The sequence below is a fragment of the Panulirus ornatus genome, chromosome 57 (genome assembly GCF_036320965.1).
Source record: "Panulirus ornatus isolate Po-2019 chromosome 57, ASM3632096v1, whole genome shotgun sequence".
NCBI classification, from domain to species: Eukaryota; Metazoa; Arthropoda; class Malacostraca; order Decapoda; family Palinuridae; genus Panulirus; species Panulirus ornatus.
Window position 1 is genome coordinate 1,684,202 of NC_092280.1, and position 19,599 is coordinate 1,703,800.

Here is a 19,599-nt window from a genome sequence, read left to right on the forward strand (position 1 = left end):
CTTACTCGATCAAACCACCTCACACCACATATTGTCCTCAAACATTAATTTCCATCACATCTATCCTCCTCCGCATATCCCTATCTATAGCCCATGACTCACAGCCATATGACATTGTTGGAACCACTACTCCTTCAAACATACCCATTTTTGCTCTCCGAGATAACGTTCTCGCCTTCCACACATTCTTCACCGCTCCTAGAAGCTTCGCTCCCTCCCCCACCCTGTGACTCAATTCCGCTTCCATGGTTCCATCCGTTGCTAAGTCCACTCCCAGATAGATAAAACACTTCATTTCCTCCAGTGTTTCTCCATTCAAATGTACCTCCCAATTAACTTGTTTCTCAACCCTACTGAACCGAATAATCTTGCTCTTATTCACATTTATCCTCAAGTTTCTTCTTTCACACACTTTACCAAACTCAGTCACCAACTTCTGCAGTTTCTCACCCGAATCAGCCACCAGCGCTGTATCATCAGCGAACAACAACTGACTTACTTCCCAAGCCCTCTCATCCACAACAGACTGCATACTTGCACCTCTCTCCAAAACTCTTGCATATATATATATATATATATATATATATATATATATATATATATATATATATATATATATATTTTTTTTTTTTTTTTTTTATACTTTGTCGCTGTCTCCCGCGTTTGCGAGGTAGCGCAAGGAAACAGACGAAAGAAATGGCCCAACCCCCCCCCCCCATACACATGTACATACACACGTCCACACACGCAATATACATACCTACACAGCTTTCCATGGTTTACCCCAGACGCTTCACATGCCTTGATTCAATCCACTGACAGCACGTCAAACCCTGTATACCACATCGCTCCAATTCACTCTATTCCTTGCCCTCCTTTCACCCTCCTGCATGTTCAGGCCCCGATCACACAAAATCTTTTTCACTCCATCTTTCCACCTCCAATTTGGTCTCCCTCTTCTCCTCGTTCCCTCCACCTCCGACACATATATCCTCTTGGTCAATCTTTCCTCACTCATTCTCTCCATGTGCCCAAACCATTTCAAAACACCCTCTTCTGCTCTCTCAACCACGCTCTTTTTATTTCCACACATCTCTCTTACCCTTACGTTACTTACTCGATCAAACCACCTCACACCACACATTGTCCTCAAACATCTCATTTCCAGCACATCCATCCTCCTGCGCACAACTCTATCTATATATATATATATATATATATATATATCTATCTATATATATATATATATATATATATATATATATATATATATATATATATATATATATATATATATATGAATAATTCATAACGCAAATATGTGTGCTGGGATGGTGAGTAAACACAAGTGAGAGCTTTTGAGTTTAATTCATCTGATGTTAAATATAACGGTTGTCCAGCTCTAAATGAATATTTAACACGAACGTTGTTAAAATGTGCGTCAAATGCTTACACATTTTTTTAGGCGTTTCATTTTTACGTTAATGTTTTACTGACACAAGCAGAAGCATCAGGGATATATGGCTGTAACTTGTGTGGTGCTAGGCCAGTGAGTGAGGGAGGAAGGGTCTTGTGTGTCGTGTCTGTGCTTCGGGAATGATGCTACCGAATATATATAGGAACAAAAGGCATGTATTCTCAGCTTACAAAAAGTAATGTGATTCACGTCCATCTCATATCCTTTCCCCACGTATCCGTGAACTACATCTTTGTCTCTACGTACCGCAAGATACACACACACACACACACACACACACACACACACACACACACACTACGTCTCTACGTACCGCATGATGCACTTCATATACCATGTGGTACTCGTCATACAGTCTTCACTTCCCGTAAGTTAGACGTAACACCTTCCCGTACCACAGAGCTGAGAGGAGATACAAGATCCCCGAGCTAAAGATTTCTCTCAGGGGAGGGGGCTTCAGCAGGAGGGGTCGTCAGTACCAGGTTTTAAACAGCCTCGCCTCACAGAAATTTGGCCAAGTGGACCTTCATTAATTTTTGAGTGGATGTAATTTGCATATTCTCATTAACGCTGTTGCCAAATTTCTTTTAAGGTTTCGCTAGTGTTCTTACTTATAATATACCCGAATAAATTATTTTCAGTGTTGACTTTATTGCTATTCATAAATTACACACACACACACACACACACACACACACATATATATATATATATATATATATATATATATATAAAGAGTGTGGTTGAGAGAGCAGAAGAGGGTGTTTTGAAATGGTTTGGTCACATGGAGAGAATGAGTAAGGAAAGATTGACCAAGAGGATATATGTGTCAGAGGTGGATGGAACGAGAAGTGGGAGACCAAATTGGAGGTGGAAAGATGAAGTGAAAAAGATTTTGAGTGATCGGGGCCTGAACATGCAGGAGGGTGAAAGGTGTGCAAGGAATAGAGTGAATTGGAACGATGTGGTATACCGAGGTCGACGTGCTGTTAATGGATTGAACCAGGGCATGTGAAGCGTCTGGGGTAAACCATGGAAAGTTCTGTGGGGCCTGGATGTGGAAAGGGAGCTGTGGTTTCGGTGCATTATACATGAAAGCTAGAGACTGAGTGTGAACGAATGGGGCCTTTGTTGTCTTTACCTGGCGCTGCCTCGCGTGCATGCGGGGGGAGGGGGTTGTTATTTCATGTGTGACGGGGTGGCGACGGGAATGAATAAGGGCAGAAAGTATGAATTGTGTACATGTGTATATGTGTATATGTCTGTGTGTGTATATGTATGTATACGTTGAGATGTATAGGTATGTTTATGTGCGTGTGTGGACGTGTACGTATATGCATGTGTATGTGGGTGGGTTGGGCCATTCTTTCGTCTGTTTCCTTGCGCTACCTCGCTAACGCGGGAGACAGCGACAAAGTATAATAGATAATATATATATATATATATATATATATATATAGGGGATAGGGGAGAAAGAATACTTCCCACGTATTCCCTGCGTGTCGTAGAAGGCGACTAAAAGGGAAGGGAGCGGGGGGCTGGAAATCCTCCCCTCTTGTTTTTTTTTTTTTTCTTTAATTTTCCAAAAGAAGGAACAGAGAAGAGGGCCAGGTGAGGATATTCCCTCAAAGGCCCAGTCCTCTGTTCTTAACGCTACCTCGCTATCGCGGGAAATAGCGAATAGTATGAAAAAAAAAAAAATATATATATATATATATATATATATATATATATATATATATATATATATATATAAAAGAGTAAATGTGAATAAGAGCAAGGTTATTAAATACAGTAGGGTTGAGGGTCAAGTCAATTGGGAGGTGAGTTTGAATGGAGAAAAACTGGAGGAAGTGAAGTGTTTTAGATATCTGGGAGTGGATCTGGCAGCGGATGGAACCATGGAAGCGGAAGTGGATCATAGGGTGGGGGAGGGGGCGAAAATTCTGGGGGCCTTGAAGAATGTGTGGAAGTCGAGAACATTATCTCGGAAAGCAAAAATGGGTATGTTTGAAGGAATAGTGGTTCCAACAATGTTGTATGGTTGCGAGGCGTGGGCTATGGATAGAGTTGTGCGCAGGAGGATGGATGTGCTGGAAATGAGATGTTTGAGGACAATGTGTGGTGTGAGGTGGTTTGATCGAGTGAGTAACGTAAGGGTAAGAGAGATGTGTGGAAATAAAAAGAGCGTGGTTGAGAGAGCAGAAGAGGGTGTTTTGAAGTGGTTTGGGCACATGGAGAGGATGAGTGAGGAAAGATTGACCAAGAGGATATATGTGTCGGAGGTGGAGGGAACGAGGAGAAGAGGGAGACCAAATTGGAGGTGGAAAGATGGAGTGAAAAAGATTTTGTGTGATCGGGGCCTGAACATGCAGGAGGGTGAAAGGAGGGCAAGGAATAGAGTGAATTGGAGCGATGTGGTATACCGGGGCTGACGTGCTGTCAGTGGATTGAATCAAGGCATGTGAAGCGTCTGGGGTAAACCATGGAAAGCTGTGTAGGTATGTATATTTGCATGTGTGGACGTATGTATATACATGTGTATGGGGGGGGGGGCATTTCTTTCGTCTGTTTCCTTGCGCTACCTCGCAAACGCGGGAGACAGCGACAAAGTATAAAAAAAAATATATATATATATATATATATATATATATATATATATATATATATATATATATATATATATATACAGCGTCTAGCCTTTAAATTTCTACTTTACAATTTCTCAATGACTTTCATGGTCTTAATGACTCTAACAGATAATAAGCAATGATTGCTATGTTGTTCTTACCATTTCACTTCGTAAATTAGTCTCGATGTAACACAACAGGAACAAGAGGACGCGTAGCAGCCACTTTACGATCATTTGTGAAGGATTTTCGATAAAGCCATTGAGCCTGAATGTGTATGTTGTTAGGTTTAATGGCCATCAAGAGATAAAAGGTCATTAAGTCAGAATTCGTATCTGGACCATCATTTGGGACGCTGTTAGAACTAAGGACTCCTTGTACAGATAAGCTTTCAGCTTACAGTAACCCTACACTATTCAAAGCGGGGGTTGACCTGGGTAGCTGGGTGTGTCTTGAACAACCTTTAATGTTTTCGAGTTTTGTCATGTCTCTCATAATGATTTGGTTAATGCTAGGTAGGATGGTCTTAAAAGTTGCCTGGGGACAAATCAAAGTTCTTAGTATTAACAATTAAGACAGATTCAATGACGTTACATGTGGCATAATCAGCAGAGGGATATAGAATAACGGGATTTTCAAGATCTATGGCCAGGGTGATCATTTTCATGACAATGTTTAGCGATCGCATTTTTGTGGTCATCCCTGCGTACTGCATGACGGTGCCAATAACACCACCTCTCCGTTACAGTTGCATTTGACGGCGTAAACACTCCTAGTTGTTGCATGATTTGGCTTACTATTTATTCATGTCTTACTGATAGAGTTATTGTACTGGAAAACACCATTACAAGCACTGTTTTTTTAGAAAATGTCTTAGATTAGGTAGGTTGGGAGAAAAGGGCAACACTAAACATTTAGACTTCCTCATTTGTCACATTTTCGTTACAAGAAGTATAAAAATGTCTTTGAAGCTGGTCTGCTGCTAACTAACCCAAAAGGTGGAGACAACTGGGATAGGATATCATAAAAAAGACATCGACAGGAAAATCAATTACTTAAAATCTCAGGCCAACAATCTACCCAAACGAATGGGGCTCTGGGATCACTTAGGAAATTTATCATTATTACCATTATTCAATTTCAGGGCACTCTAGCTTCAGGTCCCAGGGGCCTCGCCCCTCCTGAATACATTACTGGTTGCAGCTCAAGCTTCAGCCTCGATCGACACAGCCAACCTGAGCAGCCTGTATCAAGTATCCTTCACGGAGATTATCATTACAAAAAAATTTCCTCGTTAGGGCAAAACTTTGCATACGTAATTGGAAGAAGTTGTGAAAATACTATTGAAAAAGCTGTTAGCAGATGGGGAAACTATAGATTATTGTAACCCCTAAAAATCTTTCTTCTAGAAAGTTGTCTACAAGTAAAATAGTGTGTGATGAAAATTTTAGTCTTATTGAGAATGAAGATGATTACCCTATCAATACTCAAGAGATCTTAAATAATCTAATTTCCCATATGTTAAACTAGGGTTTTGGAATGGACGTTCACTGCTAGAAAAGTCCAAGTCTCTCGTCTGAACTTCTTGATAGTTTCCTTTAATACTTGGAGGAAAATTTTAGATAAGTGATGACCTGGTGAAAGAAAAATTGGCTTTTTGAATTTGAGTAAGAATTATGTAGTGATGGGAATCATATTATGTTAAACAATTTGGAAAGCAAAGCGACTAAGTCCACTCCATATCTAAAACTACCCGTTAACGATCGAGAAACAATAGTACAAGGCCATTATTCGAAATGAATAAGAGATGGCAACAAATGAGGGGGTCATTAATAATGATGTGCCAACGTACTTACATATTCCCCGTACATACGTTTACATATATCTGTATACACCTATGTGTGGTCTCATGCGCGTCTACAAATGTATATTCTTAGTGCAGTAATGTTCTTTTCATATGTGAATACGTCTAAACTCTTGTATATCATAATATTTCTTTTATTTATTCAAGCTTAATTTCATTCATCATAAATTACTGAAGCAGGTGTTAGATTTCTTTTTATTAATTATCCAGGATTTAGATTCCGTTCAATTTAGATTTCTTTTATTCATTCATTCATAATTACCCTAGTGCTAATTTCATTGAAAGAGTCCTGGTGTTACAGAACCTCTTTCGAAGGGCTCCTACAGCCCAAGGCTGCGCTACCTCAAGTAGCAGGGATAGGTGGACTCTTTTAGAGTGAGATGTATTTGACAAGACTGTGATCCCAGTGAGACAGTTCGGCCAAAGGTGACTTTTCACCCGCAGTCGTACTTCTTACAGGCGGAGCCTTGTAACATCAGGCGAAAAATATACATATACATCCATCCATCATACATACATAGATACATACGTATACAGGCGTCTTACAAGTCATGCATCACACACACACACACACACACACACACACACACACACGCAGACAAGTGCTGGGTAAAAAAGCCTCTTTCCCTTAAACTTTCGATTCTGTTTCTTGTTCTTTCGCTATTAATTTGTGTACAGCGTATTCTGATTTTACTTTAAATGGAACAATATACCCAAAACACCATGTCTGCCTCTCCATACATTTTCCGTGGCGATATCCCACACGTTTGCACTGCTTGGTGATCTCTCTCTCTCTCTTGGCCTTGATCACCATCTGCAGACGCCTGGCCATGGAAGTGGCAAGGTTCTTGAAATTTTCTAGGTCCATGTTTGTGGTCCATAGGGTCTGGATCTCCTGAATGAGGCGAGGCACTGATGAGGGGTTGCATTAAGCAGCCGCCTGACCGCAGGGGCGCCCTGTGTGCCTAGATATCCTACGTGCATCCACATTTTTTGCTTCCAGGCGAGAATTTGGGCTTTTTCTTCCTTAGAAAGTTCAGAGCCAACCATCTTGAAGCACAGGTGCAAGGAATACAGCAACAAGAAGCGAAACTGCCAAATGAAGTGGAAGCCTGGAAGAATAAAGAATGAACACAGCCCCCTAAATATAGCCTGAGGCACACTGAGGCGGGCTGCTGGTGCCTACATTGTTTGAAACACTCGTCTCAGCGACCAGATGCACAAAGATTTCATCCAGAGAACGTCTTATGCTTGTACACACAATAAATCTGAGCTGTTTACCGCCTCTATAAATATATGGGGGGGGGGGGGGCATGTTTTTTTTGTGGCCACTGCATTTATCGAAGGCTGTAGTTAAAGATGAAAATTTCGAGTCCGGGTTATAAACTGAACATGTGAAAGGAGATAAAAGGGATAGAAAAGGAAAATCATGCAAGAGGTCTGGTGGAGGTGGAATTTATTGTTGGAAGAAACAGGAGAAAAATTATAGGTCCCAAAGCTTAGTGGTGCAAGGAAAGAAACAGATGTTGCAACAGCCTTTAAAAGGGTCAGGTCGCAGTACTTAGGAAAAACATGAGAACGTAAAAAACTGTCAGGCTTAGCGGAGTAGTGAAAGAAGTAGAGGTGTCTGGAAAAGTGTATAAGACTTTAAAACCAGGAACAAAAAAGACAGGTTATTTTGCTGTCTAGATTAAGTCATAAACAATCATAAGGAAAAAGAAATTACTTCAAAAACATTAATGACATACCTGAAGGGACTGATGACTCCTCTTCTAAATTACAATTTACAATTTACAATTACAATTTACAATTACAATTCTTTCCATCTAGTATGGACATTCTCTTCATAGGAGACTCGACTGAACTTCCCACTGAAGAACAGCAATATTCACAAGTTCTCTCTGTGTAAAGAAGAAACACGGGAGTTATTTCTGCACAGAAATTAGCAATGTATGATCCTGTTGCTTAAGAAACTCATTTGTCTAGGCAGAGGGAGAGACCCCATGCTGATAGAGACGTGGCATGATGTTGTGAGTATGTGATGTTTGATGAACAATTTGCATGTGGACAACAGCGGTATCAGGGAGAGAGAGAGAGAGAGAGAAGAGAGAGAGAGAGAGAGAGAGAGAGAGAGAGAGAGAGAGAGAGAGAGAGAGAGAGACTTTATAGAGATACAAGTCAGGGAACGTTGCAGACGACGGACCAGAAGGATGAGGTCTCATAAGCTTATGTAACGATCTAATTTGCATCCTCCTCCTCCTCAAGTCCTTATTTCTCTGCTGCTGGCGAAAGCCATCTCGTGGCTGGATGAGACCAGACCTCCATACTGGACAACATTACTGGCACGAGACCATGCCAAGGACCCAAGACTCCTGGAGGAGTACCCTGCTGGGGGGCGTCTGTATACATACGTTGCGCGAGATCGGTCCATTATGATGAAATTGTCCTCTGGTCTGCTATATATAGGGTATGGACGTGGCTAGTGCAACTCCCTGTGTTAAGTGTAGCTTATGATGTATTCCTATGTAAGTGACGTATTCCCATGTTAAGTGATGTATTCCTATGTTAAGTGAGTGCTACATTATTCTCTTTAAGTGTACCCCATGTTCTTTTCCTATGTTAAGTATATGTTTGACTATGTTGTGGTGTTAACTTACGCATCTTTATAATTCCCTAAGTCGCTTTTGTTTCTTTCTTACGATTATTCTTCTTGTATTTCCTCACTTCTTTTTTTGTGTCATTTTCGTGTTTCCTTCAACGGCTGGGATTGTTGCAGAATGCGATGGCTGGCTTGGTTATGCTTCAGTAAACATCCTATTCAGTGTGTCTTCAAGTCTTTTGTTGTTAGTAATCTTTCAAAGACTGATTTCATAAATTCCTTCATATCCCGAGGCGTAAAAGACCAATCAAACTCGTATTCTCCCTCCATACACCACTGCTGGTTCCCAGTCCTTCCGTTTAATGTGAATGGTGTGCGGGTCTGGCCTTGTTGGCCATTAGCGGTTGGTCACTATTCAGGGCAGCATACATGCAAACCAGAGAATTTTGTGATATTTTCTTTGTGTTTCTAGGACGGACCTTGGCTTACTGGCCATTAGCAACTGATGATTATTACATACAAGGATATATATATATATATATATATATATATATATATATATATATATATATATATATATATATATATATATATATATAAGCTCTCCATACGTTTTCTAGCTTGGTCTTAAGTATAAGTAATCGATGAATACAGGGCGAGCGAGTGTGTCATCTTCAACTCGTCACGAATACCACACAAATGTGGTCAATATTTTTCGAATAATTTTGGCGTTGTCGGCCTTAATGACTTTAGCTGTTTGATACCACTAAAACCGAAGTATTGAACCAGCCAACCAACCAATATCACTCGAAGTTGGATTGAATTAATGGCCAGCGATTCCAGGCAGGTTATTAGCGTCAAGATTTTATATTTATATTTCCCAGTTAACAACAATTCATAACAAAATAAATCTGATGATACAGCCTGGATAATGACTGATCATTGAGAGTCAGAGATGAATGTTTCACAGTTGTGTTGCTACAACTGCTCTGTGTATCTGTGCTGTGTTTCCGTATCATCTCTTTGTGTTTCGGTTTTCTGTGTCAGGCTGTATGTTGTGGTGGACATGATTTTGTTTTACGCTTATTGGATGAGTTGCGTCTGTACAGCATAAGGCCAATTACTTTTCTCCTCCTTTCCTCTGTTTAGCTTGGCTGGAGGTTAACCAGTTTCGATTCATAGATTTCCATCGTTCTTTTCTCAGTCATCTCACTGATCCTACCACAGAGGTAATGAGTTTTCTCAAATACAAAACAAAGTATCTTTTGAGAAACCTATTTTTCTTTCTCCCCGTTTTCTACGACCCTATAATGAAAATTAAGTTGTGGATTAACTAAACAACTTATTTCTCAAAAACAGAGAAGCCACTTGATGTCTCTCATGACCTTTCTGATATTTTCTAAAAGTTTGAAGGTCAATTTGTGCCATATTTGCCTCAACACACAATGGTACGACTCTGGTGTAAATAGATATGCAAAACATTATACATCATCTACATAGTGGCTCTACCTGTCATTCTGGAGGCTATGTCCCTTGTCGCAACAGCCTCCTGCTAACCTTAGGCGAATAAACATCTTAAAAAAATGTCAAATATATAAATCAACGAGCAACACATTTTCACCATCTTATCCCCTCGTTAAATGTGATTGCAAAGTGGTCAAATTAATTTTTCCCGGTCAGGCAGCAGTCAAAATCATGAGTCACGATGCTTAAATGAATCAGGAAAAGGCATGGTATGATTTTCTGAGTGATTCAAGAATTATGCAAGTCTGTATTGCAACGAATCCTGAGGGAAACAGGAAAATATGGTATTGCTACACTGCTGAAATTGTACTCCAGAAGGGCATATGCCACATTGCAAAATCAGCAGGATTCTGTATATGAATATCTGTGTCCCAGAGTGAAATACTGATGAAAGCATCATTGGATGGTTAGTTGATTGTTTGAGCTAGAAGCCAACTACCAAACTAGAGTCATTAAGACCATCAACGTCATTCTAAATCCACCAAACCAAATATTTTTTTTTTAAATTTGAAGACGAGAGGGATAGTTCGATGACCACAAGAACCTCACATGATGTACGTGTTCTAGGGATGTCTGGAAATGGAAAAACAGACTTTAATGTTCATGTTTCAGGCACAGAAACATGGGTCGAGGAAGAACATGTGCGTCAATCGTCATGAGATTCCGAAAGTTGTCAATATATGTCATGTTTGAAGATTCTTTTTTGTCCAAAACTATCGAGTTTGAAATGGACGCGGATGTGGATCAAAGTAAATATTCCCCGTTTTCATTCCATCTCTTTCTTGAAAATGAGTAAAACTGTATTAAAAGGCAAATAAAAAAATTCCCTCGTGTAATATATCACACGTGGATTACTAGCTGTCGACCACTATACGAACATTAATTTCAAATTCATATTGTACACGTCGCACAATCATTAGGGATACGAACGCATTAAAATACATAGAATTAATAATTTGAAAGTATGTTTTTACTGATGACTTGACATTTGGTTTGAGAGATGTTAACAGAGAGGCCCTCCAGCCCTAGGCAATTACCTAGTTTTTATGTAGGGGTAGGGAGAGGGTTGGCTAGCTGTAAGGGAGAGTGGGTCGCAGGGAGGGGAATGGTTGCGACCCCGGCCTGGGATTCGAACGTGGGCCCATGAAATACATGGGTCACAGTACTAAATGGTGCACAACGGAGACTTGCATCAGCTCAGTGGTGGATATCTTTTCCTCACACGACAAAAATGCAATTCGTTTAATATTCCATCACCAAATTATTCTAAATAACATCTGCTTGTTGCAAATGAGATATTTGAGGACAATATGTGGTGTGAGGTGGTTTGATCGAGTAAGTAATGTAAGGGTAAGAGAAATGTGTGGTAATAAAAGTGTGTGGTTGAGAGGGCAGAAGAGGGTGTTTTGAAATGGTTTGGTCACATGGAGAGAATGAGTGAGGAAAGATTGACAAAGAGGATATATGTGTCAGAGGTGGAGGGAACGAGAAGTGGGAGACCAAACTGGAGGTGGAAGGATGGAGTGAAAAAGATTTTGAGCAATCGGGGTGTGAACATGCAGGAAGGTGAAAGACGTGCAAGGAATAGAGTGAATTGGAACGAGGTGGTATACCGAGGTCGACGTGCTGTCAATGGATTGAACCAGGGCATGTGAAGCGTATGGGATAATCCATGGAAAGTTCTGTGGGGCGTGGATGTGGATAGGGAACTGTGGTTTTGGTGTATTACACATGATAGCTAGAGAATGGATGTGAGCGGATGTAGCCTTTTCTTCGTCTGTTCCTGGCGCAAACTCGTGAACGCGAAAAACGACGATAAGGATGAGAATATATATATATATATATATATATATATATATATATATATATATATATATATATATATATATATATATATATATATATATATATTCTTTCCATTCAAACTTTGGTGACTGAGGCGTAAATTTGTACTCTTCTCTCGTGGTCCAAACCTCGAAGGTCACAAAAGGTGAAACAGAAACAAGGAAGAGCAAGAGTCGAAGTCAAAAGGTTTTGGGAAGAAGAGTCGAGGGTGCAACGTAATGTCTTCTGGCAAGCGGAAGTTCTGGAAGAGCCTGCCTGGGAGGTGTGTGTGTGTGTGTGTGTGTGTGTGTGTGTGTGTGTGTGTATGAGAACACGTTCCGATGTTGTAATCCCCAGAAAGCCCACAGGAGTGCCAGGATCTCTGGTGATTACGAGAGGATAGACTCCAGTCCTGCACCAGACTAGATGACCTGCTTCACCATTATGCTGCTATGGAAATGAACCCATTCAGTGTTTTCAATCTATTCAGGACAAAGTTTTCTTTCAAGTTTTATATATATTTTTTCCCTCATGTATTTGCATTAATGAATTTCTCTCTGTTTCGTCTCTATCTGCCTGTGTTTATGCACACATGTCTGCATATGTATTTTGTAATGATGTTTCTGTTTCTTAGGTAAAAGTATAAGGACTTTCACACCAAAGTATTGAGGGAGATAGACAAATGATAGGTAGATAGACAAAGATAGATAAATATATCGATAGGTATGGAGAGAGAGAGAGAGGGAGAGGGAGAGAGAGAGAGAGAGAGAGAGGGAGAGGGAGAGAGAGAGAGAGAGAGAGAGAGAGAGACAGGATAATGGACTCAAAGCTTACAGCGCGAGGAAGAATTTTGTAGCCTTCCTCAGCACAAGCAAGAGAGAGGTCTGCAGATCCTCACAGACCAACAGACAACTATGGCAGGAAAAGCTACAGATATGTACCCTCCACCAACCTCCCACGTCACTGGGGACGTGTATAGCCTATGAAGTGGTCATGTAGGAACTACGAGGGGGTCATGTAGGAACTATAAGGTGGTTATTCTAATTTCACAACTATGAAACAGAAGGACAGGTAACCTGGTACTAGTGTGTGTGGTGTGTGTGTGTGTGTGTGTGTGTGTGTGTAAAGGTTTGTCAAGACTAAGTCTGACACAGACTCTCGTCATTAACAGCTGGTTCTCGGGTGTGGATACGCTCATTTGAGTTTCTGGGAAGGTGAAGAATTCTTTAATATGAGAGAAAATGTAAGAAATTTCTCTGCAATCTGACATTTCACAGATTTTATTGTTAGTGTTGTTGTTGTTTTTGCTGTTGCTGTTGCATGGGAGGCTGCATGGAGCGCTGCAGAGAGAGAGAGAGAGAGAGAGAGAGAGAGAGAGAGAGAGAGAGAGAGAGAGAGAGAGAGAGAGAGAGAGAGAGAGCTGCTCTAATGGTCAGAGCTAAAGAGACATTCCTCAGCACAAGTGAAGAAGTTTCAGGATATATTAAAAAAGTTCCGCTTAAAAAAAAAAAAAATATATATATATATCCTAAAACATCAACTTTCTCGTTGGAAGTATTTTGGAAAATTATAAATAATTTGTTTCCTTCGTGTTAGCACGACTCATTAAGACACATGTGTGCCACAGTGACAAAATGTAGACCTTCGCTCAAAGTAATCTTAGGTCGACTCTATCTAATTAGAAGCTTCTCCTAATTACTTCTTGATAATGCTTAACATAAGGGAAAGTCTCGGGTTTAATTAAGATCCATGAATATAGAGTTATCATGAGTACAGTAAGGCGTGTGTGTGGCTGGCAGGATAACTAACGCTTTTACTTAAATGTTTCTGTTGTGTACGATGCATCATAACTGTGAATGATGAAAAGTGCACGAGATTTTCCTATGAAAAATATACATTATACAAATTCATGCACAGCTGGCCTACATCCATTCTTCTCCTTTAGTTCCTATACACATCAATACATACACACTACTCAAGTATATATATATATATATCATGATCAGAAACGTTTCATGATTATTGCTGCTCTCACTCTCTATATCTGTCTATCTATATATCTATCCTTTCTATCTTTGTGAAATGAGCGCTATACGCTTAGTTTGCTTCATGTGAACGCAGATATTTGTGCGTAGGTGGATACTCTCTCTCTCTCTCTCTCTCTCTCTCTCTCTCTCTCTCTCTCTCTCTCTCTCTCTCTCTCTCTCGTCCAAAGTCTTCCCAAATTCCATACAATTCTCAACTATTTAACCGCCCACTTAAGTCTCTCTTACCTCTCAAACCCAGGAAAATAATGTGCAAGTGTGTCATTAAGTGTAAGTTTGTGAGTCTATCTTGGGAAAGCGAGTATCCCTTTTATTATCTCATTTCAGATTCAAATTCAATTTCATTTTTTACCGTAATGAGATGAGGTGGTTGGGCTAAAAGCGAGTGTCCTGTGTATATTTTCCTTGGGAGGCATAAGTTTGAAAATCCCTTACACACGCAGAGCTTGCCTGGTCACATAGCATCTAGTGGACATAATATGTTAAGAGTGTGAGCACAAGAGTACGACCCTTGAGCACGACTGACCGACCTTTGGAAATGATGATCCGACCTCTGAATACAGTCGTGTGGTCTATGACCAGACCACTCAGGGTCACGCCACAGACCACAAGGGTCGTGAAGTCGTGTTTTTAAAGTTCGTAGTGTTATGCTCAAGGGTCGTAATGTTGTCCTCAAGAGTCGTACCATCGCGCTCAAGGATCGTTACTTTGTGCTCAAGGGTCGTACCGTCGCGCTCAAGGATCGTAACTTTCTGCTCAAGGGTCGTACTGTCGTGCTTATGGGGTCGTATCGTCGTACTCAAGGAGTCGAACCGTCGTACCCAAGGGTCGTACCATTGTCCTTAAGGGTGGTATCGTCATGCTCACGTGTCGCACCTTCGTGTTTAGCAGTGGGTTCATATTCCCGTGTGGCTGGCAGTGTGGGGCATCGTGACTTTTCTCACGATATAAAAACGTCGGTTTTAATTTGTGTTGATATATGTGACATGAGACACCACCCGGGCCAGCCCACCTGCAGGCCTTATTCTGGATGAAATATTTGCATACATAAATAACAGAGTCTTAGGTATGCTAATGAGGGCATGTCATAGAATTAATGCCCCGGGATGATGAGTGTATTTGTATTATGAAAGAAAATGTTAAATGTATCAAAAATGTGAAATGTATAATTTCGATAGATTTAGAATACGATAGATATACAGGTTTAACTATAAGGGTAAAAGTAACCTATTGTAATGACTTAGACTTCTACAATGAATTATTGACATAAACTGACCTCCGAACCATAGAAGACATAATAAACGAGAAAGTATGGCATACCATAGACATAAAAACGAGTAACAACGGCAGATTGCTACCATGTTTATTGTGACATCAAATTTCACGTACGTAGTGACATCTGACGGTTAGCATCACAACTAAAAGGACGATCTTAGAAAATCGTAAATATTTCCCTTGCAGACATGAAATTATCAAGTCAAAGTTAACTATAAATATCTAATTTATATAGAATTACCAGAGGCTCAAGACTTTCGATTGGTAGTTATATATTGATGTTGACAGCCTTAATATCCTTGGCAGTTGTTGGACTGAAGGCCTAAATAACCAAACAACCAACCCATCGTTTCAAATCTAAATCACAATTCCAGATCAATAAATGAGGAAAATAATCTTAGCTACATCTGAGAAAGGTGAATATATATACGAATAAAGTGCATATGAACGCGCACCTTCATAGAACATACGAACCTCCAACAGCCAGGATCGAACCCGGGACCCCTGTGCCACAGGCGGGAATGCTACCTCTAGGCTATGGGCCTATATGCCCCTATAGCCTATATGGGCTATAGGTCCATAGCCTAGCGGTAGCATTCCCGCCTGTGGCACAGAGGTCCCGGGTTCGATCCTGGCTGTTGGAGGTTCGTATGTTGTATGATATATATATATATATATATATATATATATATATATATATATATATATATATATATATATATGCCCCATATTCATAGTTTGCTTGTAAGCAGAATATAAAGGAATGATTCAAAGCAAACTGTAGTAAAATTAACCAACCTGTCTTTAAAGAACAATTGTTGAGAGGTTTTCTTATCCACACAAAGTTTGAGTAACTGTAGGTATCTTGATAAGGATCGAGGAGAGCCACAAACCCTACCACAACAAACGTCTGTCAAACACTGTTTTGATTCTAAGAAGTGATATATAAGAAGCGTAAGTGCGGAGGTTCTTCATACTTTTATTGTGACGTCCCTCAAATTGCATTTGCGGTGTCATCTGACGGCGAGCGACTCAACTAAAATGATTAAAGTGAAAGGCGAAGATTTTAGTGTAAAATCTTCTAGTAGAGGTAAATTTCAGATCAAATACAACCAAAAATTGATGGGAAAAATATTTACCAACAAATTATCACAGAAAACCTGCGTAGAAAAGGCTTGGATAACGAAAGGATATAAGGAAACAAGTCTTATGACGTACTAGGTCTCTTCCCGTTTTCTCTATCACCCGTCATATCCTTCTAGAGAAAATGAAGATAGGTAGATTGTGAGGGTAACTAAAGTAGATATAGCACAGTGATCGCTTCCTCCAAGAGAGCAGTAGAGGACCAGATCGCATTGTTCTGAGCGACATTACTGATAACCTTAGAGGATTTTCTACTTCCCAGTGGTAAATATAAACAATGTCAGCGTCTGTGGATATAATAGCGAGCAATTTATATAATTCTCCTGTCTTTATTTGGGCTCGACAACAGCAGATAATGTGTAAATATCTTACAAACCCTTTATTAACCCATTGTTTGACCCCAATGACAAAAATTTCTTGACTAAGGTGAAACAAGAAATGCGACTGAAATGAGAACATGAAGGAAACTAATGAAAAACTAAACTAAACGAAACGTTAAGGTAAAAAAATGTATAGGAACACACTAAGATAGATTATACTGCTCACGTCAGGTAATCACATCTCATGTTAATCAAAAATCTACGAAAGAGAAATCTTTTTTAATAGATTTGAATAATCTTCTGCTTACATTATCTACAAGGGAAGGGTACGATTCCAATGATTTTGTTGCATAATATTTGTGTTGTTGGTAAACTGTTTACTTTGATGATATTAGTGACTGAATAAACATCATCATATTTACAGAAGCTTTTAGCGAAATTGTCAATTCTTCGTTGTCGCCCCTCGTAAAAGTTAATAGAATTTTGGGAAAAGAAAATGTAGCGTTCAGCTTTGAGGACTTGTGGATGATTTACCATTTTCTGAAGACTTGATAAGTTCATTGCCATATTGGTGATATATATATATATATATATATATATATATATATATATATATATATATATATATATATATATATATATATATATGTATATAGTAGGAAAATTATTCTGTTGTATTGTGAATAATATATGTACAAGGTTTCTCGTTCGTAACGTATAAATTCAAGAAATTCTCAAAGCAACATATAAAAACGTATATCTACTGATAAGAATGAATGAACTGCTGTACAAAAGGTGGAATTTTGAACATCATTTCTTTTAATCTAAGGATTCCTTAATGCTTGTGATATGAAAGTAAAAACATTGTCTGTATGTGATATTACTTCGAGATGTGGATGAAAAAGGAAGGGAATGTATGTTTACAATGTTCCCACATTAGCTACGAGCAATTAAAAGACATAATTTATGAGAATTTATATTGAGTAATTTTTTTTTTCTGTTTTTGTGAAGAACTTGGAATGAAAAGATTTCTGGGGGACGAAGATTGTTACTGTATTGTGGTCTACTGTATTGTGGTCTACTGTATTGTGGTCTACTGTATGACCCAGCTCCCAGCTGGCCTGGTCATCAGCTGGTATCACTAGCTGTAGCAAGGCTAATGAGGACTGGCCATTCTCCCAGTCAGTGGACCCTGATTGGCTGATACCATGACTGGCGATTGGTAGATCGAAGGTGGTCATTCTTGATTGCATAACTCTCATTGGTTGTTGTTGTAAGTTTGGAGGTGACTCTCAGCCAATCAGACACGTGACATTAGTGTGTGTGTGTGTGTGTGTGTGTGTGTGTGTGTGTGTGTGTGTGTGTTCGCAATATAAACTGAAAATCTCAATTTACATCCGTAAATAAGCCAAAGAGAAGCGACTATGGAGTCAGTACCGCTCTGCGCCCACTGGCATGACAGCACCACTGGGTAACACAATGTCGTAACGTATAACGAAATTACCGGAGTTTCATCGTAACTTCAACTATTCATTGATGCCATCTCGCAACCCTTTCTCTGTGATTTAGCCCTTGATACAACCCGGAGATGAGTCATACTGTACAGAATCGGATGTGATTTTCTTCAAAACTTTGAACATCAGTTTGTTAAGATGCTCTCGCTATCTGAATTATAGACACACATACCTGCTATCATCGTCTGCTCCTCGTGTGTATATATAAAGGGAACAATGAACAAGCATTCCTGAATTTCATAGACATCGACCAATTGAAAGCATTTGTTATCACACGTCCGTTTTCTATCCACTTCCTGTCTTCTCTACATATCAATATCGTTTCATATATACATATATATATATATATATATATATATATATATATATATATATATATATATATATATATCATAACAGAAGTGTGGAGAGTAAGCAAAGAGAAATAAATTATCTAAACATATTTTTTTCGATTTGTGATTATAATTTGACGTGAAGGCTTCTAAGTGATTTGAGGCTGTCAAGTCTTCAGTGAGTAATTAACTAACTTAGACGTAAGCTGCAGTACCAAACTTAACGAACTTATCTGTGTATGAATATTGAACTGAATATTATAATGTATATAACTTGAGATTTATGGAAAGCTAGGGCGACACATCAGCTGTTAATATATACCATACGTTATCTCAATGGTTGATACCAGTAGTCGTGGCTGAATGTTACTATAGAACTGTATCTCTGCTCATAGCAATGATGTCTGGTCTACAAATTGGTCTATACAGCTCATGTCAAAGGCCAGTCGTGAACCCAAGGGTCGTACCGTCGTGCTCAAGGGTCGTACCGTCGTGCTCAAGGGTCATACCGACGTGCTCAAGGGTCGTACCGTCGTGGTCAAGGGTCGTACCGTCTTCTCAAGGGTCGTACCGTCGTGGTCAAAGGTCGTACCGTCGTGCTCAAGGGTCGTACCGTCGTGCTCCAGGGATTGAATCAATAAGTCTATTAATTATTTTCTTCTACACTTTCACCCATCACAGAATCAAAACCCAGTTTGTGCTTCCATGGTATAACCAGTCAAGTCTACTTCTAATGGCTTACTTGCTTGTGTGTTCTTGCCATACTAGAACCAGTGTTTCTGATTTCTTCCTCTGTTCGAGACAACGTCGAAGTGATCACGTGATCTGTTGCTATTTGCAGTTCCTTTGTATTCCCCTCCATTACTAGCACACAACACACAGATGAAACCAGATGGTTCTGAGAGACAAGGTCATTTCTCGGGATGAGTCCTTCTAACAACAGACTGATTGATCAAATTTTCCTGTACGGGAAAATTCAGGAAAATGGTGTGAAGCAGACACAAGAGGAGGTGGAAGGGAGAGGCTAATAGACGAAATGGTGTGAAGCAGAC

The 19,599-nt window shown here is 39.7% G+C and overlaps 1 long non-coding RNA gene across 2 annotated transcripts in view; it reads right to left on the reverse strand.

Annotated features, from left to right (window-relative positions):
• Positions 1–16,157, reverse strand: part of LOC139766097 (uncharacterized) — a 30,127-nt gene extending 13,970 nt beyond the window's left edge. The window contains exons 1-2 of one of the 2 annotated variants that reach the window (XR_011716792.1): positions 16,037–16,157; positions 7,720–7,872 (exon numbers count right to left, since the gene is read on the reverse strand). This is a non-coding gene — a long non-coding RNA (uncharacterized lncRNA). The remainder of the gene's footprint in view (positions 1–7,719; positions 7,873–16,036) is intronic. The other variant, XR_011716793.1, reaches the window with a different exon arrangement.
• Between the last annotated feature and the right edge of the window lie 3,442 nt (positions 16,158–19,599).